Here is a 22,116-nt window from a genome sequence, read left to right as displayed (position 1 = left end):
TGTACATGCAAAATGGACAGCTGCGTTGTTTGTGTACATGCGTTGTTTTGTTTTCATTTCACTTTCGTACTCTCGTTTGTCGTTTGTCGTCTGGTCGTCGTTATGTGTTTAGTACTTGAGAGTTAGAAGTAGAGATGAGCGATATTCCGATTTTTAAATCACTGTGATTTCAGTGATTGCTATTTTTAAATCACTGTGATTTTATATTGCTATTGCGATCGCAACTAAGTCGACGTTCAAACGGAGACCCTTTGTTGTTGTTGTTGTAGCGGCAGATCGTCCGGGTTCGTTCCACTTACCTAGACCCGACTATCGTGGGAACGACGGAAACATTTTGTCGTTATTGGCGGTAAATTTTCTTTTAGCTCCTGTAACTCGAGTCAAGTTTTTCCGCTTTTACTTGCACAACATTTTCGCAAATGTTGGAGCGGTTCGGCTACCTGACCCGTAGAGTGCATTGTATAGTTCATTTGTATGTTGGTATGATGGTTTCATACATTTTTTAGAAGGGATTACCGTTAGTGTGGTTGATCATTTGTTTGTTTAGAATACCCGCTTTTAATATTTTCAAAGAAAAACTAATGATGGGAATTCCATAATCCATCAGAATTTTTTGAATACCCGCTAATAATATTTTCAAGACCAAATTAATAACGGGAATTTCCTAATTTTTGGAAAATATTAAAAACCCGTAATTTTTTTATTCCATAATTTTTTCTGAAATTAATTAATTACAATTCTTGTTTTAAATTAAATTATATTCGGTTAAACGAAATAATTATAAGAGCTTCTTAATAAAAGAATAAATAAATATACAACAGTGAAAGTAACTCCATTTTTATTAAAATTCATATAATTTATTAATAAGTGTTATTAAAAACTTAAATTAAATATTTATGAATATTGCAACCATGAAAAGAGTTTTAATTTGCATATATTTTATCTAACACTTCAAACATCTGCCATAATTCACTTCTTTTCCTTGCTAAATTTCCTGCCATTATTACAAATTATTAGAACGTTGCACTTAAAACTTCAAACCGCTATGATGAAAAATAGCATATATAAATTAATAAAAAACTTAGTTATGTTTTTTATGTTCTTTATTTTTTTCTCTTGCTTACGCAAGAGCAGCCGTTTTCACCGGTAGAGTTATTACAACTAAATTTGATTTTTAAAATATTGCGGCGATTACGCCTAAATACCTGACTTCTTAGTTGCTTAGCCGTGTGATTTGCAAAAGTGCAATTCGGCAATTTACCTCTTGCTCCTATTACCTTTTCCGGTGTTGTTGCTGTCACGCGCTACCTAGTTGACACTTCGCTCAAACCTGCCGACGCAGCGTCAGCGATATCGGTGGGAGTGGAGTGTTGACCGGATACGTGTTTACCGGTGTTAACTACCCCCCCTCTTGAAATGAAGGCGTCCTCGGCTTCTTTGATGACTTTATTCAATATCACCATGCTAGTTCGTCTTCGTTTCACTAAGATTGCTCCAATTACAGACATGACAAATAGGAGCAAAAGAAGTGCGCCCCCTGATTGTAATGAACGGGCGTTAACGAGATCATGTAGCCTCGCTATGTGTTTAATGTTCCTCATATTTACTTTCTGTAAGTATGGTAACGATAGCAAATTAATGTGTTCGGTGAAATTTACATATTGTGCGCGAGCAGCTTCGGGATGCGATCGAACAGTTTTAGACCAGTTGATGTAGGTCGTAGTGTTTACCATTATCTCTGAATCAAATGTTACAAGGAAAGTTCCCCTCGTTAGTTTCGTCAAGTTCTGAGATTGTATAGACGCTGGTTGATCGTTGATTACCAGGATGCCATTATCAACTTCCTCAATAGCGGGGACGTTATCGGCGGATTTTGACTTACATTTTGCGGAGTGTTGGTTAAGTAGTTGTAGCGTACAGGGGCTTTCTTTCAGAGGCTGACAAAAGTTTGCCGCTATAGCTTCTTTGCAGTTGTAGAGTGGAATGTATCTACCATTACATTCAGCAATAACATCTGTTTCTAGAGAGATAATTTTGCCGTCATGGATCACTGGCAGCAACTTTACATTATTACAGAATCTGTCTATTTTTGGGAATTTAATAACAAAGTAAATGCAATTCGTATCTTGAAATATCTTAATTTTAGAAATGGACAATAAATCACTTATGCTAATATTTGCAGAGTGTTCAGCAGCTAACAACTCATTGATCTCCATACCATTTAGCAGGATAGGGTTGACGATATTTAACCTGCCCAGAGTGATTGACGTTAAAATGGTTTTCAATTCCATTATAACTGCTCTATTTCTGGCGGAGGCTAGAGAAAAGAGATATCCCGTATCTATTTGAGTGTTTTTGCATTTTGTAGTAATTTGTTTACTGTCACTGTCAATTCGTTTATTTTCTTTTGTGTAGCTGAGTTTATTGCTATTTGTTGTTCGTTTGTTTCTAATAGGGCATTGGTTCTGGTCTCGAGCATTTCAAAGTCGTCGGAGTCTGGAGTCCCTGTTATGTATTTCAAGGCAGTCCCCAGAATATTTATACCTCTAGCGTACCGATGGTTTATTTTTATTGCGTCCAATAGTTGCAATATTTCATTAGCGTCATTCTCTAATAGTCGTTTAATATGTGATTGTGGGAATTGGATCAGTAGTTCGTTTGTCTCCTCAGCTATTGCTTCGAATGTTGATAAGTTAGTTCTATGAAGTAGAAAGTCATGCTGCTCATAAACAGCTACAGCTCCGGATGTAATTGGAATGTAATAAGAGTTGGTATAGTCGAGTATTCCCGCGTTAGCTCGAAAGCTTAACGAAAGCAGCATGATCCTAAGGGCGACAGAAGGGAGAGCGGTCAGTGTCTCAAATTACTTTTGTGCACTTTTCGTTCGTCAATTATAACAAATGTCCCAAGATCCTTTTGGATTACTTTTTCGGTGTAAAGTTTTGAAAATTTGTTTCCTATTCTTTTATTAGATTTCACATAAACTTTATCCCCTGGATTATACTGTCGTGTTTGTCTATTTTCGTTATGTTTTTGTAAATCTTTCTGCTGAATAAGTGTAAGTCTAGTTTTTATTTCCCTTATTAATTCGTCCGGTGTTGAATGTATTACGTCTATTGGTTTTTTGTTCGTTACTGAATGAATTGTGCGGTTGTACTTAGCTGTGGCTAGCAGAATTAGCTCAGTTGTGTTAGCGATACCAGTCTCAAGCTTCTGACAGCGGGCGATTTCTGTGAGGGTACTGTGGAATCTTTCTACCTGACCGTTCGTCGTACTATGGGCGGGTGGGGTGTTGTAGATTTCGACGTCAAAGTGATTTTTGAGTATAGATTTAATGGTTTCTGAATTCAAAGATCTCTCATTGTCACAGACCAACACCTTAGTATTTCTGTAAAAGTTGAGAAGTTCGTATATGGCTTCTTTAACATCAACTATGGCTCTAGATTTGATTGGAAATACTATTGCAAACTTTGAGAACTTGTCTATTGATGTTAGGAAATGTGTCTTATCGGTGGAATAAATGTCTACATGAAGGATTTCTCCTGGATATTCAGGTAAAGGAGTCGATCCTATTTCTGGGTTTGGGGGATGCCGTTGGTATTTGGCCTCGTGGCATATCTTGCAATTAGAAATTATTTCCCTCAAAATTTGTCGTATTTCGGGGAAATAGTAACTTTCAAGGACTTGTTCCTGGTTTTCGCGGAGTGACCGATGAGCTCGGTTATGTTCAGTTTGAAGTATCTCGCGCTGGTCATCTTTGTTGAAGACATCTATTACCTGTTTGGTGGTATGACGGAATTTGGCGGCCGGATATGCCGTGACCAGCTCATCTTGAATCCTTGCCAAGATGGGCAATTCACACTGCAAGCCGTTCACAACATTTGGGTTGACGCATTGTTTTATAGTTTTCATCAGTTCCTCTACGTTATTGAACGATATTCGGTGCCTCATTCGGGATTTAAATATAATTTTCGAGTTAAGCGTGGTGGAATTTCCTTCTTCAAGGACTATTTGGTTCCGAAAACAATTTATGGGGTTCTTTACAGTGGGGATTGTTTGAGACAGCGACTCTTCGCTATTCGTAGCCATGCTTGCCGAGTCCATGTCGTGGTCTAATGCATTTATATGTTGTCGGGAGAGGGCGTCTGCGACGAAGTTTTCCTTACCAGGCTTGTAATGAAACTGCGGTGAAAATTCTTCAACAAAGGCACGCCATCTTTTCATTTTCGCGTTCGGATTTTTGTCGGATAAGGCGAATGTGAGGGGTTGGTGGTCGGTGTAAATATTCAAATTCTTTACGCCATACAAATAATTACGCAGCTTTTGTAGAGCCCATACTATTGCCAGCAGTTCTCTCTCGTTGGTAGCGTAGTTCTCTTCGGTTGAAGAGAGGGTCCTGGAAATCATCGTGATAGGTCTTCCATTCTGTGACAGAACGGCGCCTATAGCATAAGAAGAGGCATCTGTAGTCAGATCAAATGTTTGCTTGTACTCAGGATAAAGAAGCAATACGTCTTCTGATGCAAGGATTTTCTTAATCTTATTAAATGCATTAAGTGCCTCTTCATCAAGAGTAATTTGAATTTTCTTCGACTGATTAGCGCCTATATTTCCGTTTTCCCCCCTTAGGTACTTCGTTAGAGGTCTTGCAATTGAGGCATAGTCCTTTATGAACCGTCGGTAATATCCTGCTAATCCTAGGAATGAACGCAAAGCTCTTAACGATTTTGGGATAGAAAATTCTAAAATGTGTTTGACTTTGTCGGGGCATGTTTTGATTCCCTCCTTTGATACGGTAAAGCCTAGAAATTCAACACTTGCCTGAAAAAACTTGGATTTCTCAAGGGAAACGCGCATATTGGCATTGAAAAGTTTTGTCAGGATTTGCTCAATGTCCTTACTGTGTTGTTCGGCAGTTTGAGAGAAAATTATAACGTCGTCTATGTAAACGTGGCACGTTTTCCCAATTTCTTCTCTAAGGACATCGTCAATCGCCCTCTGGAAAATGCTAGGGGCATTTTTCAGGCCAAAGGGGAGCCGGCAAAACTCGTACTTTCCATTATTAACTGAGAAAGCCGTTTTCTCCCTATCCTTTTCCGCAAGTTGGATTTGGTGAAATCCTGATTTAAGATCTATTGTCGAGAAAAATTCAGCACTTCGCATGTTTGCTAAGATTACAGAGGTGTCCGGAATTGGGTATTTATCGTTTATTGTCTTAGCGTTTAGCTTTCTAAAGTCAATTACGAGTCGTGATCGCTTGTTGCCCCTTTCGTCTAAACCTTTCTTATCTACAACCCAAATTGGATTGTTATAAGGGGAACGGGATGGTCTAATGATTCCGTCACGCAACAGATCTGATATCTCTCTATTGACAAATTCCGCAGAAGCAATGGGGTACGGGTAACTTTTTGAGTAGACAGGTAAATCGTCCACGGTCCTTATTGTACCTACGATGTTGGTATTATAGGGTAGTGCTTCATCTGGATCAGCGAAAACTTTAGCATGACGCTTTAGCAGTGTAGAGATATCAATATTGTCCTCGCTTGTTTTCGATTTACTTTCTGCTAACTTGTTAACGTCCGAACAGTAGTGGTACAAGAATTTTTCCTTTCCACCGTCATAACTCAACGTACCACTCTTCAGGTCAATACGACCATTTACCTCTTTTAGTAAGTCGAATCCTATAATGCCGTCAAAAGTTTCCAAACTGGGTAGGACAAAGAATTCAACATTCTTATTTAATATATTTATTGTACATTTTTTGTTTATTATATCGGTGCCGTGGATGGATTTAACAGTGAAAGGGTTATCCACAGGTTTTATTCCCTTTAGAGCGTTAAGATGTTTTACATAGCTCTTTGCAGCACCGGTGTCGATTAAAAATCTTATTCCTCTTCCCCCAAGCGTCCTTTCGACATAGGGCAAGAGGGACTTAGTCCTAAAAAATTAACGTCGTCTTTCGGTTCATCCTGGTCATACTCAGCGCTCTTAAGTTCTTCGTCATGATAATAGTCATCATAGCCGGTATCACTCCAATATTCACTTTCTGGTTCATATTGGTCCTGGGTGAGATTGTTGATACGCTGAACTTTTTGTATTGGCAGCTGATCACTACCATGCTGCCTTTTCGCAGCTTTTTCTTTATTCAAGCCTGTTGACATGGGCTGTTGGCGATTGAATGTGCCGGCCGTATTTCCGTTATCTGGACGGTTTAATTTAGGGTAGGCTCTTTGAATACGGTACCTATCGTCATTACCACGGAGTTGCTGGGATCTGTTCTGTCTGAATCGGGAATATGATGGGTCTATGTCCATTGGTACTGGGGTTTCCTGAGTTCGAGTTTGTCCTCGTTGGTCTTGAGGTACTCTACGGTAATGGGGTGAATAATAATAAGGGTCTAAGTTATGGGATGCCTGCCTGTTAAAGGAGCTTGCAAATGTTGATCTGGCTTGATTCGCTTCCAGTTCCTGCGCTAGGGCAAGTGCTGACGGAAGATCAGCGGGTCTAGAGGAGAAGAGAACATCGCACAAAGGGCGGTTGAGTCCCGAGATGAACACACGAAGGGCATCATCTCGATATTTCTTGTTAAGTGATCCTATCAGCGTGGTGTTCTCACCATGGGTCATGATTGTTTTATTGACAATCAGAGTCAACTTTCTCTCCACTGCATCATAAAACTCCACCACTGATGATTTTCCTTGCCTAAGGGTCGACAATTCTTGTTCGATTAAATAAATAGGCCTTTTGTCCGCGTAGGCAAAGTCTAGTCGAGAAATGATGGCGTGAAAATTTAAAACTGTATTAAAAGAGGATAAAACGCTATCCGCGGCTCCTACTACTTTATTTCGTATTATGCCTACCGCTTGGTAGTGCCTTGAGCTCCCCTGATAGGCTTCGAACACCTTATAAGCAGTATGAGCTGCTTGTCTCCAAGACACATAACGGGTCGCGTCGCCTTTGAACTCCGGTAAGGTTTTTACAAGGTCCAAGGACTCGTCACATGATAATCCTGGTTGAATAGTCACCGGTTCGTATTGGGTAACACGAACTGGTGTTTCGATTCGTGCTAACCTGTTTGTCAGTTCGTCAACCCGAGACTGAAATTCCCGCCGGGAATGCTCGGTCGCAGCACGAATGGCAGTATTAAGGAGAGCTTCTAGAGTTTGTGCGTCCATTTTTAATTTTTCCTAAGTCAGTCAAGTGTTAAGTAGATACAGGGATTTCCCTTTCTAACCTTTACCCACCTTTACGAATTTAATTTATTACTTAAGGATAGTAAAAAAAAAATTGTGTTTTTTTATTATTTATTTTTTTTTTTAAACAAAGTTAGCTGCTAAATTACTCTACTCACATGAATTTTTCCATATCTCGATAAGCTATGTCACTAAATAAGGTATGATAAGGCAGCAGCACGATGATTCCTGGGGTTGTGATCCAGCAGCAGGAAGACAGGATTACGATGATTAGGATGCTTTATTTCTTAGCGCATTGGCTCCACACTTTCTCCCACGATAGGTAGTGTTTAATTTGCAGTTAAAATTTTTCAAAATAGAAAATTGTTTGTAACTCTCACTATTTATGTAGTGTTAATTAAGTTAACTGTTTTTCCGCGACTGTTAGGTAGTATTTAATTTTGCGGGTAAAATTTTTCAAAATAGAAAATTGTTTATAACTCTCACTATTTATGTAGTGTTAATTAAGTTAAATGTTTTTCCGCGACTGTCGGGTGGATTCGAACCACGGCCACGCACAGGATTTGTCCTTTATAAGGATAACACAAGAACTGCACTATGGCCCCACGTTGGGCGCCAATTAATAAAAAACTTAGTTATGTTTTTTATGTTCTTTATTTTTTTCTCTTGCTTACGCAAGAGCAGCCGTTTTCACCGGTAGAGTTATTACAACTAAATTTGATTTTTAAAATATTGCGGCGATTACGCCTAAATACCTGACTTCTTAGTTGCTTAGCCGTGTGATTTGCAAAAGTGCAATTCGGCAATTTACCTCTTGCTCCTATTACCTTTTCCGGTGTTGTTGCTGTCACGCGCTACCTAGTTGACACTTCGCTCAAACCTGCCGACGCAGCGTCAGCGATATCGGTGGGAGTGGAGTGTTGACCGGATACGTGTTTACCGGTGTTAACTTATACGCATATATATATATATACTTACCCTGAAAAAAGTTGTTACTTTTCTGCTATTTGCTATTGTGATCGTAATTCACAGGTTCGAACTGCTATCGTAAATCACAGGTTCGAACTGCGATCGCAATCACTGGTTCGAACTGCGATCATAGTTTCGAACTGCGATCGCAATTCACTGGTTCGAACTGCGATCACAGTTTCGAACTGCTTTTTATAAAAAGTGATCGCAGTTGCGATTTGCGATTTTTCAATCACAGTGAAAAAATCACCGGTAGTGAAATATCGCTCATCACTAGTTAGAAGTCGGTCATCAAATTTTTAGACAAAGGCTGAATATGTTGTTAGAACTTTGAACAAAAACGAGCAGTTAGCAGAAATTAAACTCCTTAGGATTTCCATTAAAACCGCGGAACTCCACAGAAATAATTTGGAGCAACAACTTAGCTGCATTTTCACCAACGGCCAGGTAAGTGCCCAAATTCTAAAAAGTACCCAGCCAACCACGGCTACCCGCTTGTGACAAATATTTCAATACAACTACACATTTTTTCTCTATGCACTAACAGCAACGCACATTTTCGGGTTATTTTTTGTTGTATGATCACATGTATACGTACGTGAGTGGGTTAAATATTCACTCGGCCTAAGACACACTCTATATGTTTATCCACACGTTTACCCCCATGTTACCCACTGATTATCTAGTTTTTTACCCGCTGATGGTTGGCAGGGTATGTTGCAAAATATATTAAAGTTCACATATGGAATCAAACGGCGGAATTGAAAGAAGAAGACATAGCAAGCAGTATTTGACGACGTAAATGGTATTGATTTTCATATGTGTATGTACAAATTACGTCCAGAAGCACTTATATTTAAGTAATTTTGTAAATTGTAGCTCGAAAGTAAAAGAATTGTTTTTTAGAACTAGAATGTATTTTAGGATTCGTTCCTTAAATAAAAACTTAATTGAACATAGGTATAGCAAAAAAAGAAAATTAAATAAGACAATAAATTGATACTTGATTACAAAATATTCAATCTTTTTATTTACATAAATGTACAGTGGACCAATAAAGTTTACATACACCTAGTTCTATTAAATTACGTCACTTTTATCTGTTATAACATGAATATATTTTGTGGTGTTTTTCTAACCATTTCAAAAGATGTATACTTAACATTACATTTAGCAAATCAAAATATTTTTTTTTACACAAATAAAAAAATTAATGCTTAAGCTTAAAATGGGCATAATTTATATTAAAAAAGTTTACGTACACTAATGATTATTTATATAAATCAAAAGTAATTACATTAGTTTCAGCGGTTTTTGGCCTACATTTTATTGCTATTATTGTCCCTAGACATCGGTGTATGCTGCCCACTCAATTTCTAGTATTATTTCCGGATATCTTGACCCACTAAGTCCATGATCCAGCTTTTTGGCTTTATTTTGATGAAATTCGCTGTCTCCGAATACGATTTTCCAAAAAGTTATAGATATTTTGAATAGGATTATTGAACGGTGATTGGGTTCGACGTCGAGAAGCTGCAATCACAACAGACAGCCGAAAGATTTTCTACTCGGCTTGCACTCCTACTCTCTGAGAGCACTCGTCAACATCTCGATATAAGGGAACTGCGGGACGGCATTTCAAACTCCTTACGGACAGCTGCAACCGAAACCATTGGTTTTCGGAAAGTGCAAAAGAACAGCTGGTACGACGAGGAGTGCCGTGTCGCAGCGGAGAGAAAACAGGCTGCCTAAATCGCAACGTTACGATCGACCACAACACGTGCGGGATGGGATAGATACCAAGAGTTGAAGAGGGAAGCGAGACGCATTTGTAGACAGAAAAAGGAAGAGGCCGAAATGCGTGAATACGAAGAGGTTGATAAGCTGGCCGACAGGGGTAATGCTCGAAAATTCTACGAAAAGATGCGGCGGCTTACAGAAGGTTTCAAGACTCTTGTAGAACCCCCAAAGGTGATCTAGTCACCGATGCCCAGAGTATACTTAAATTATGGAGGGAACACTCTCCAGCCTGTTGAATGGCAGTGAACGTACAACGCCAGGAGAAGACAAGCCCGATTCCCCAATCGATGACGATGGAGCAGACGTTCCATTGCCCGAACACGAAGAAGTTCGAATAGCAATTACCCGCCTGAAGAACAACAAAGCGGCGGGGGCCGATGGATTGCCGGCCGAGCTATTCAAACACGGCGACGAAGAACTGATAAGGAGAATGCATCAGCTTCTTTGCAAAATATGGTCGGACGAAAGTATGACCAACGATTGGAATTTAAGTGTGCTATGCCCAATCCATAAAAAAGGAGACCTCACAATCTGCGCCAACTACCGTGGGATAAGCCTCCTCAACATCGCGTATAAGGTTCTATCGAGCGTATTGTGTGAAATATTAAAGCCCACCGTCAACAAACTGATTGGACCTTATCAGTGTGGCTTTAGACCTGGGAAACCAACAACCGACCAGATATTCACCATGCGCCAAATTTTGGAAAAGACCCGTGAAAGGAGAATCCTCACACATCACCTATTCGTCGATTTCAAAGCTGCTTTCGACTGCACGAAAAGGAGTTGCCTTTATGCCGCGATGTCTGAATTTGGTATCCCCGCAAAACTGACACGGCTGTGTAAACTGACGTTGAGCAGCACCAAAATTTCGTCAGGATCGGGAAGGACCTCTCCGCGCCGTTCGATACCAAACGAGGTTTCAGACAAAGCGACTCCCTATCGTGCGACTTCTTCAATCTGCTCCTGGAGAAAATTGTTCAAGCTGCAGAACTTAATCGAACAGGTACAATCTGTTATAAGATTGTACAGTGCTGGCGTATGCCGATGATATTGATATCATCGGCCTCAATACCCGTGCCGTTAGTTCTGCTTTCTTCAGACTGAACAAGGAAGCAAAAGAAATGGGTCTGGCAGTGAACGAGTGCAAGACGAAATATCTCCTGTCATCAAACAAACAGTCGTCGTACTCGCGACTTGGCCCTCATGTCACCGTTGACAGTCATAACTTTGAAGTTGTAGATAATTTCGTCTATTTAGGAACCAGCATTAACACCACCAACAATGTCAGCCTGGAAATCCAACGCAGGATTACTCTTGCCAACGGGTGCTACTTCGGACTGAGTAGGCAATTGAAAAGTAAAGTCCTCTCTCGATAAACAAAATCCAAACTCTATAAGTCGCTCATAATTCCCATCCTGCTATATGATGCAGAGTCTTGGACGATGACAACAACCGATGAGTCGACGTTACGAGTTTTCGAGAGAAAGATTCTGCGAAAGATTTATGGTCCTTTGCGTATTGGCCACGGCGAATATCGCATTCGATGGAACGATGAGCTGTACGAGATATACGACGACATCGACATAGTTCAGCGAATTAAAAGACAGCGGCTACGCTGGCTAGGTCATGTTGTCCGGATGGATGAAAACACTCCAGCTCTGAAAGTATTCGACGCAGTAGCCGCCGCGTGAAGCAGAGGAAGAGGAAGACCTCCACTCCGTTGGAAGGAGCAAGTGGAGAAGAGCCTGGCTTCGCTTGGAATATCCAATTGGCGCCACGTAGCGAAGAGAAGAAACGACTGGCGCGCTGTTGCTAACTCGGCTTTAATCGCGTAAGCGGTGTCTACGCCAGTAAGGAAGAAGAAGAAGAATCGTAATCAATGAAAAAACCAATTTCGAATTTGTTAATGTTACGTTAATTTGCATTTCAGGTGACGATATAAAGATTGTAATCCTACCTTCACTTATCAAAACACAAAATATCCCCAAACATAAAAAAAGAAAAAAAAAGTCCGGTTATACTCACTCCCACTAAGTAATACCTAATCAGATGATCCCGTGGGAGAGTCTGGAGTTGAGAGTAGGTTAGGTTTAGCGGATTAAAGTTCTGCACTTCGGCTTTTAATGCTTCCTCGTACTTAAAAAAAAAAGAAAACCCATATACTGGGTCAAGAAATAAGCAGGATTGCCTCAAATAAGTAAGAAAAAGCAAAGGCAAACACAATTATAAGTGTATGTATATACAGTCACTCACAGTTTATTTGATGCAGATCGATTTTTTTTTGTAAAATGTTCTTCAAATTTTGCAAAAACGAAAAAACTGAGTATGCAGATATGTTATTTGTTTTGTTCTATTTAGTTCCACAACAAAAAAATACAAAAACTGTCCAGTCATTTCATTGTAATAAAAAAACAATAAAATACGGACAATAGCATGCCACAGCTTAAAAGTACCGCTATTTTTCGTCGCGATTTGCAACAAATGGAATAATTGTAGAAAGAATTGGATATAAAGCGATATTTAAATTTACGTAAACTTGCATTTGTTAACCATGGGACCGCGCACATTACTAGGAAAACAAGAGTTGGTGTTGAAGCAGTTTAAAAAGGGAATGTCGCAACGTAAAATACATAGCTGAACTAGTGAGTTTGAGTTCGTCCACAGCTCAGCACATTATTGAACGTTTTGCACATGAAATCGTGTGGTAAATAAAAAAATAAAATAATATTTCACAGCGAATGATTGTAAGAGGTTAGTCCGTCAAGTGAAGAAAAATCCAGCAACAAGTGCTCCATCCAGAATTTCCATCCCTAAACAATCTTAAGAGTATTAAGGGAAGCAAATTTAAATGGCAGAATAGCCCGTAATAAGCCGTTTGTAAGTTCAAATAAGACACCAGCATTTTGGAGGACTGTACTTTTTGCAGATGAGGTTCAGATTAACTTATTTGGACCAGATGTGTATTTAAAAGTTCTGCAAGAATGTTTGCTTCAAAGTGCTAGAAAATTGCAAATTGAAGATGACTTTTACCAAGATAACGACCGTAAGCACAAGTGACATATAGTGCAAACATGGTTAATATATAAATGTCAACACATTGTTGAGACTCCTGCACAATCACCGGATTTCAACGTCATCAAAAATTTGTGGTCTATTTTGAAGACAAAGATTAAAAAACATGACATCCAGAACAAATCCGATCTTAAAAAAGCTATAATGGAGGAGTGGAACCAAACTAGATCGAAATACGCCAAAAAATTGGAAAACTCCATTCCAAATAGACTTCAAGCTGTAATTGATAATTAAAAGTACCCTACTAAGTACTATTTTTTTTTACGAATACTTGTTTTTTTTTGACTTGCCTCATTTAAGCTGTGACGTGAATTTTCAAAAACTATTTTTATTTTAAAACTTAATAAATTGAAAATTTTTTATAATGTTTTATTGAAAAATTAAATGAAACAAAACAGATAAGATGTCTGCATACTCAGTTTTTTCATCTTTGCAAAACTTTAAGAAATATAGAACATTTTACAAAAAAGTTATAACTGCATTAAAGCTGTGAGTTACTGTATACAAAGTGCGTTCCAAAGTAAACAGGACTTTTTTGAATCTAGCGCCCCCTGGTGACGCCATCTATATGGCGACTGGTGCGTTAGAATCTTTATCGATTGTTCAGTGAGAATTTCATGACATTTCATTGATTGGAAGGGAATTAATTGCGTTTTAAGTGTCACTATGTTTGTGTTATCGGTGCGAAAATAAGCTTCGAACAAAGAGCCAACATTACATTTTATTTTTTAAATTGGTGAAACTTTTACCGAAACGCTTCAATGCTGAAACAAGTTTATGGCGATGATTGCCTATCCCGTAGAAGAGTGCACGAATAGTTTCAACGTTTTCAAAGTGTTCGTGAGGACATAAATGATGATCAGCATGTGGGCCAATTAAAATCCGTGATCACCGGAAATTCTATCGGAACTGTGCCTGAATTCATCAAAAATCAACAGAAATCATCATTGAAATTCATGAAAATGGAATTGAACATCTCCAAAAAATCGATTCATCGCATTTTCACCGAGCATTTGGGCTTACGAAAGGTGTGTCGAATTTTTTTCGCATAAAGCGGCTAGCAAAAGCGAAATCTACAGAAAATTCTAAGAAAGTTTTGCCAAGAAACCATGGGTCTAAAATTAATTCCCAGTTCGCGCAGAGCGACTTTAGATTTTGAGGTCATACCTATTAAATTGTTCTCAAAAACCTATAGTTTTAAAAATTACAGCATGCCATGCAATTAATGCAATAATAGCAGGCTTTTGTAACTTATTTGTTTTTTCACGTGGCTGAGAAAAAACAACAAAAAAAGCAATCGTACGGTACTCTTACCACACAAGTGGTCTGCGTTGTATAAACAATAGTGTGTTCTAAATAATTTTTTTCAAGTTTTAAATAGTTTTGATTAATAAATTATTATGGATACGTCTGCAATGTCAGTTGACTCCACCAATTCAGAAATTGATACAATTTCAATGAACTCTGGGTCTTGTGTTCTTCCCAGTCTGAATATTGGCTTGCCAAGAGATTTAAGTGATCTAAATCTACCAAGTAATCGTGACGTATTAAATTGCTATTTATTTTTACGTGTTTACAAAAAAAGCAATCGTACGGTAATCTTAACACACAAGTGGCAAAAAAATTTGGAATAAACTAAACATTCCGTTAATCAATTAAAAAACTGCCTCGAAAAAACTGAAAACATTGCTAAATAAATATCATAATAAAATAAAATAAAAAAGTAGACCAAGTAAGTCTTCAACGTTTCTGAAAACAATTGATCAAGTGTTTTACATATATTGAAAAATGTCAGTGCGCAAAAACATTGCCTTGCTGCTGTGGTTTAATACCCATTGAACTCCAAGAGTTTATGATTGATCAGCACAGTAAGCGGAAGCTAACCATTCCCGAATTCGAGGCGATTGCTGTTGACCAACAATCAACACTGGCGCAAACTAGTCTTGATCCAACTTTTTTTCCTGGCTCAACAAATAGAGATGTTGAATCAGATGTGATGTTAGCCATGCCAACTGCAAGAGAGCCAAGTTCGTTGAAAAAATAATAATTAATACCAAAATACGATATACCTCATTTCGCTATGGCGTGCGATAGGTTTGGAATCGGTAATAGGGTTGCTTCTTTTTTGGCCACATTCGCTTTTCAAAGATATTGACTTTAAAGATGAAAATGGGTAACCAATAACTATGGACAAATCTAAAGTTTCACGTAAAAGAAAGAAATGTAGGGATTCTCTCCGAAGAAAGCAACGCAATGACTGTGATCTGGTAGCCTTCTCCTTTGATGGCAGAAAAGCTAACTCTCTGACGAATTGTTGAGTTACGTAAAAGTCGACGCCGAGGACGCTAAATCAAAACAGAGGTAATTGTGTGAGTTCATTATAGAAAAAAATATGTCCCAAGAGAGACTGATTGGTATTTGCTGTGATGGAGAAGCAACAAACACAGGTTCTGAAAATTTAATTTTAAGGAGATTCGAACTCATGTTGAATAGGCCATTGCACTGGTTTGTTTGTTTATTACACTTTAATGAACTTCCACTTCGTTACTTGTTCTCCGCATTGCAAAAGTCCACTACAAGCGGACCGCGCACAGCTAGTGGGATAATAACAAAGCAAATCGAAACATGCGAGCAGATGGCGGTAAGCAAACAACTGTTTTAAAGAGCCTGGCATGTATATTTTGATTATTATATAAAATTTTTCTGTAGGCTGTACCCGGCTTTGAGGCCATTTCGTTGGGAGATATGCCTCCACCCATTCATGAAAAAACGCTCTTGACTGACGTTCAGTACTTGTATCGAATGGCAAATGTAGTTTGTTATGGTTTCTGCCCCGAAAATTTAGCCAGTATAAAACCGGGACAAATCGTGCACTATCGATGGCTAACAAAGGCAAGCAGACTCTTACGTTTATACGTGACAACTAGTTCACCATCAGCGAATTTAAAAACTTTGGCTACTTACATAATGAAAGTTTATGTACCGATGTAGTTTAACATTAAGTTCTACAACTCAGTTGTATACAGCAGTCTCTTGTTTTTTAAATTTATACAGTCCACGCAATATTTACCACCATTGGAGTAAAGAGGTTACTAGGAGTAAAGAGGTTACAGAAATAGTTGCAAAAAAGGTTGAAAATACTTTCAAAAAGTCATCTATTCCGATAGTTTCACACACCAGAGTTGTACAAATGCTCACCACATACCATAAGAAATTTCTGACTCTTAAACAAATGTTTTTAAGGAACCCACTATTTTTGAGCTCTAAAAGAGACGACTTTGTCTCTTCTGCCGGAAAATTATTTGACATCGCTGCTTGTAAGTGCATTTATTTTTCTTCTTGCACTTGTCCAAAGGAAAGGAAAGTTCCTATCAATGAACAACCATTTCTCTTGGACCAGAGAACCAGAAGAATTGGGCGCATTGGAAGTGTCGATCTACCTGAAACAAAAAAGAACAAACAAAGAAAAATGATCGTAAAGAAAAGCTTTCAAAACGTCATTCAACATCAACACTTACCAGAAAAGTATCAGCTAGAACACGTGACCATTCAGATCAGCCAGACTCTCATACAGACGACAACATTGTAGGTGCGTCGCACATGGATTCTTCCAAAAACGATGCTGTTGATGAATTTTCTCTTCCATCTTCTAAAACCAAACAAAACACACTAGTATTAGAACACACTGCTTCAGCTGCCCAAAGATTAGGAGTAAGTGATAGAGCAGCGGCCTTGATTGTTTCATCTGCTTTTCTGGATGCCAAAAAAGCAGGTTTGATAACAGAGGATCAGGCTAGCTTTGTCACTGACAAATGCAAGATTAGTCGGGCAAAAAAAAAGTGTTGGAGTTAAGCTCCAAAACACCGAAAGTATTGACTCTGTATATGGGCTGTATTTTGACGGCCGCAAAGGCAATACACTTACACAAGTCAGCGAAGGTGAAAAGTACTACCGCGACACTGTCAAAGAGGAACATATTTCTCTTATAGCAGAACCTGGTTGTCATTACTTTAGCCACGTCACCTCTCCTTCCGGGTCAGCTGAGGATGAGACGCAAGCTATATGGCAACATTTACAAGACAATTCAGTTGATGTGGAACATCTAGAAGTTGTCGGTGCTGATGGCACCAACACGAACACAGGTTGGAAAGGTGGAATCATTCGGAAACTAAAAGTAAGAATAGGTAGGGCATTACAGTGGGTTGTTTGTTTTCTATATTTCAACGAACTTCCATTTCGTGCTCTTTTCGAACACATAGATGGTGTCTCAAAGAGTCCAAATACATTCTCTGGCGACATAGGTAAACTGCTCCCTGATTGTGAGAAGTTGCCTGTTGTCAAATTTGAAAGTTTTCCATACTGCCAATTACCTTCTGAGGTTATTAATCCGACCCAACTTAGCACAGACCAAGCTTATCTCTATAAAATATCAGGAGCTGTTATTTCCGGCCAATGTCCCTCAGATTTAGCGTCGATGCATCCACGTAACATGTGCAAATCTCGCTGGCTCACCTGTGCAAATAGAATTCTGAGATTATACATTTCTACTGACAAACCATCAAAGGAAATAAAGATTTTGGTCAAGTACATTCTTACAGTTTACTCACCTTTGTGGTTCTGACTAAGATTCAACAGTTCAATCAAAGATGGCTCGCGCCATCTCTATGCTGCAATTCAAAGGTCGAGATACTTACCTGCTAAACTGCGCAAGGTTGTCGATTCATCCATTCATCAGAATGCTTTCTTTGCTCTTTCAGAAAACATTCTCCTTAGTATGATGACTGACGAACGGATAGAAGTCAGAAATTTGGCCCTTGACCGTCTTCTGGCAGCCAGAGAAGCAGAGTCTGACACTGTAAATGGAAGGGTTAAACGTTATAAAGTGCCAAAGCTGAATTTCAAAGCAAATAATTATTACGATATGATTAACTGGAAGACTATAACCTTGACTGTTCCACCAGTTCTTTGTTCAGTTTCTAACGAAGAACTCATAAAAGGGCTGTCGGGAGACACTCCAGAGGTATGGAAAATTATTGAATTCCCCTCTCACACCGTGGCAGTCGAGAGAATCGTCAAACTGGTGACAGAGGCATCTTCTAAAGTTATCGGCCCCCAATCTCGTGATCGTTTTATACGCTCTACACTGAAATCTAGGCAACAAGTGTCAAAGTCGGGCCGCCTTTTCGCTCGTATCTCGGGAACGGTTCGTCCTACGGCCATGATCAGATATACCATTTCGGTAGCAAATGACGTGACAAATAACCTTTGTTTTATACATTTTGCCATGAGATGCGTATTTCAGGTGCTAGGTAGACAATTTCACGATTTTAGGCGAATTTCCGAAATTTCAAGGCCGAGGTTCGGGTTGAAGATGCAATCCGATCTCAAAACAAAAAGTTGCATTGGAATCAGGAAGTACTAAGGCAACTTTTCCGCACTATTAGAAATACCGAATCGAAAAAATTCCGGAATCGACCCACCCTAACCACCAACGCTGCGAGAAATTGTTAACACTGTAATCCAAAATAATTCATACTTCGCTCATCCTGAAAATATCTTACTGGCAATGCATTATTATAAGAGAAAAGATGTTCGCGAAAGAGCCATAAAAAAGATACTACATTATTGTGATAAAATTTGTGATGCGACTAATCTAAGGGTTTATGATAAAAAGCACGCAATAAATTTTGAATGCTCAGACCACTTTGATCTGGTTGACCTAGATGATGACAGTGTTTTGTCTGAGCCTCCATTCTCAGCAAACATTCCATGCGAACACTTGTTGCAGTTTATTGAGTCTGATGATCCGCCGCTTCCTGAACCAGGGATTCCATGTCATACCCAAGCAACTGAGCGTTGTGTACAGCTTCTGACAACAGTTTCCCGGCGCACTATTGCAAACAATAGAGACGATATCATGGCCGTAACTATAGAAAGTCGTACTACAACACCACGCATGGAATCCAAATAAACTTTAAAACCTAAAAACTAAAACTAGAAAAGATTCCCAGTCATCAGCAAAAAAACCAATATCTGTAACTTGCACCACAAAAACATCTAATTTTTTGAAAACTTAATTACAATAATAAAATTTTATTTTCGATCCACCGTATTTTCCACAATTTTAGAATTTTTTAAAAAAATATGGGAATATCTGTGTGCTGATTACATAGAAGCACAAACTTTCGTTATAATCGAAGAAACCAAGCACAATTTTCCGGATCGCTTCTTATGAAAGTATCGATTTTTGAGTACAATTTAATAAGTATGACCTTAAACTCTAAAGTCGTTCTGCGCGAACTGGGAATTAATTTTAGACCCATGGTTTCTTGACAAAATTTTCTTAGAATTTTCTGTAGTTTTCGTTTTTGCTAGCCGCTTTGTTGGTTTTTTTCCACCCATACAAATCGACCTGGCCTAATAAGCACCTATAAGGATGTGTCCAAACTAGAAAAGAAAAACTGTATGCCAAAATCGTCTTCTGTCTACCAGACCTCTGTAATGTCTTCCTACGGAAATAGCTGCAATTACAGAAATACTTCTTTTTCTGAGAAGGAGTGTGTTTCCAAAGAAGAATATATCAACCCAGCACCCGAAAATTGTAATTAAATTCCCCGGGTAAATGATATTTCAAAAAATTTTATTTTGCTAAGTTGATAGGACTGTCTTTAATTACTATGCCAAATATGAGCGCGATCAACCAGTTATTTACAACAGTTGCTTAAGTGAGTACACTTCAGTAGTGGGATGCGGTTTTTACAATGGTTAAAAATATTGAACAAAGAACTTGTCTAAAATTTTTTATATCTCACCAAATTTCGTGTACGGAATCTTTGCGAATGTTGGAAAAAGACTTCGGTGATGCAGCTTTATCAAAAACACAACCCTACGAGTGGTACAAATCCTTCAAAGACGACCGAGATATCGTTGAAGACGTACCTCGTTCTGGACGACCTCTTCAACTGATGAAAATATTAAAAAAAGTGAAGGATATGGTGCTTGAATATCGTCAGGCAAGCGTTAGAGAGCTTGACATCTCGCGCGAATCCGTTCCAATGATTTTGGTGGATATTTTGGGTATGAAAAGCGTTCATGCTAAAACCTGGTGATAAAGCTGAATTTGAAAAAGAGTACGATTGTCACCGAATTTAAAAGCAAAAACGTAATGAATAACATCGATCAACCATCGTATTCACTAGATTTGGTTCCGTGTGATTTTTTATTTTTCCTCAAAGTGGAATTGCCGCTCCAGGCAGTGTTTTTATTCTTAAGTCTATCGAAAAGACGAAACAAAATTCGCTGAAGGTCATCCCAAACAGTGCTTATGAAAAGTGTTTCGAGGACTAGAAAAATCGTTGCCATAAAAATATTCAGGGGTGTTGCGGAATCCAAGACAGAATTGCTTAGCTGCAAATTGCAAACCAATTCTGATTATCAATGGTGTCACAGAATCTGATTGGATATTCGAACCAGCTGTTTACTAATGTTGTTTGATTTATGTTGTCAAACATTGACCTCAAAAAAGAACTTGCCATTCCTTACCACTGGTGGGGGGAAATGAAACCTCTTACATTGAGGGAGAATATATTCATTCTGATTTTAAATGTAAATCTTATATACTATTTTTGAGTTTTTAGTTATCTAATTAGACATATGTATATTTACGGCACACCACATGGGGTTGTTGTGAACTGTACAATACAATACAGTATTGTATTATGCGTGTGTGTTTAATGTTATCTCTTCTGTAAATTTATGACTTGTGTCCCATATATTTCTATTATTATTTAGATGCACATTGCATTTAAATGCATGTGGTTGTTTATGTACATACGTATGTATGTATGTATGTTTAAAAATAGATATTTATTTTTAATTGTATTTCGGCTTTGCTGATAAGTATGCATATTCAATGATATTTGAACAAATGTGACAAAGCTTGCAAATGTATACATTTGGAAGCAATCCTATTAAAGTTTTTAATGAGTTCCGAATTAAAGAAAGATTTTAAGATATGATATTTGTCGAATGAATAAAGACGCATTTGGGTGTTAAGTTACGTTTTGTAAATCTTCTTTAAGGGGGGGAGCCTGGTTTAGAAGCTTCAAAAAATTGAATTGTTAAGCAAAAAATAATTCATATCTTTAAAAATTGTTTAAGGATATGTGCCTAAAGTTATAGATGGGAATTTAAAATATTCTCGAAGCTAGAAGGGAAATAGTGACCGAGCGTCTGGCAGATACAAATATGAGCGCTTGGTCAGAAAGCGAAAACTTTGATTCGGTTTTTCATTTTTACGACTTTTTTTAATTGGCGGGCAGGATTGAAAAAACTAAACGTATGGAATTTTGCTAAAGTTTATTATCTTTGGCATTAAATTATCTTCTATTCAAACTTAAACAAACTAAGAAAAGTTAAGTTTGAACATATGTTTAAACATAAAGTAACATTATTTTGGTGATAACTATAAACCCTAGAAATTTCACTTTAATCAATTATTTCTTTCCCTCCCCAAAAAACATCAAAAAATCGTTATTTTATGCCTCTAAAGCAGGCTCCCTCTTTAAATATCCGCCTTTTTTCCAAAACTCAATAATTAAAACATTTCGTTTCATTTTATTCTTATGTTTTCTCCTATAAAATAAAGATAAATCAAATCGTATCAAAAAAAACTTGATTTCTTAACTTACATTTCAAATCTGTGTCTTGTTTCTGACAGCAAAACCGATAAAATTGGTTTCCGTGACACCCAAAACCGATACAAATTCTGTTTCGAATATCAAACCAATAATGTCTGAATTCATACACCTACTGCTTTTTTTGATCGGTTTCAATTCTGATTCCGACAACTATCAGATTACACAATACCCCTGATTAAATCAGGTGGGGATTACATAAATATTAATGAACAATTAAATATTTTGCGTTTTATTTATAATTTCCGGGTACTTTTTTGTCACAATATATGTATATCCACATAGATAAACTGCTTTGAAATCACTAAAGCCGTTTAGTGTCGACAAGGTATTAAATGGGTTCTCGGAAATTTTGATATCCCTGCTAACTGAGCTACCGAGAAGAA

At 38.1% G+C, this 22,116-nt stretch overlaps 1 long non-coding RNA gene across 1 annotated transcript; it reads left to right on the top strand.

The window, feature by feature from the left end:
• Positions 1–8,471: 8,471 nt before the first annotated feature.
• Positions 8,472–9,984, top strand: LOC125777235 (uncharacterized). The gene is made up of 2 exons (XR_007422195.1): positions 8,472–8,609; positions 8,710–9,984. It is a non-coding gene; the product is annotated as an uncharacterized LOC125777235 (long non-coding RNA).
• The last annotated feature ends 12,132 nt before the right edge of the window (positions 9,985–22,116 follow it).

Source organism: Bactrocera dorsalis, chromosome 3 (assembly GCF_023373825.1).
Source record: "Bactrocera dorsalis isolate Fly_Bdor chromosome 3, ASM2337382v1, whole genome shotgun sequence".
Taxonomy (NCBI): Eukaryota; Metazoa; Arthropoda; class Insecta; order Diptera; family Tephritidae; genus Bactrocera; species Bactrocera dorsalis.
Note: the sequence above shows the minus strand (reverse complement) of the source record. Positions and strands in the feature narration are given on the sequence as shown.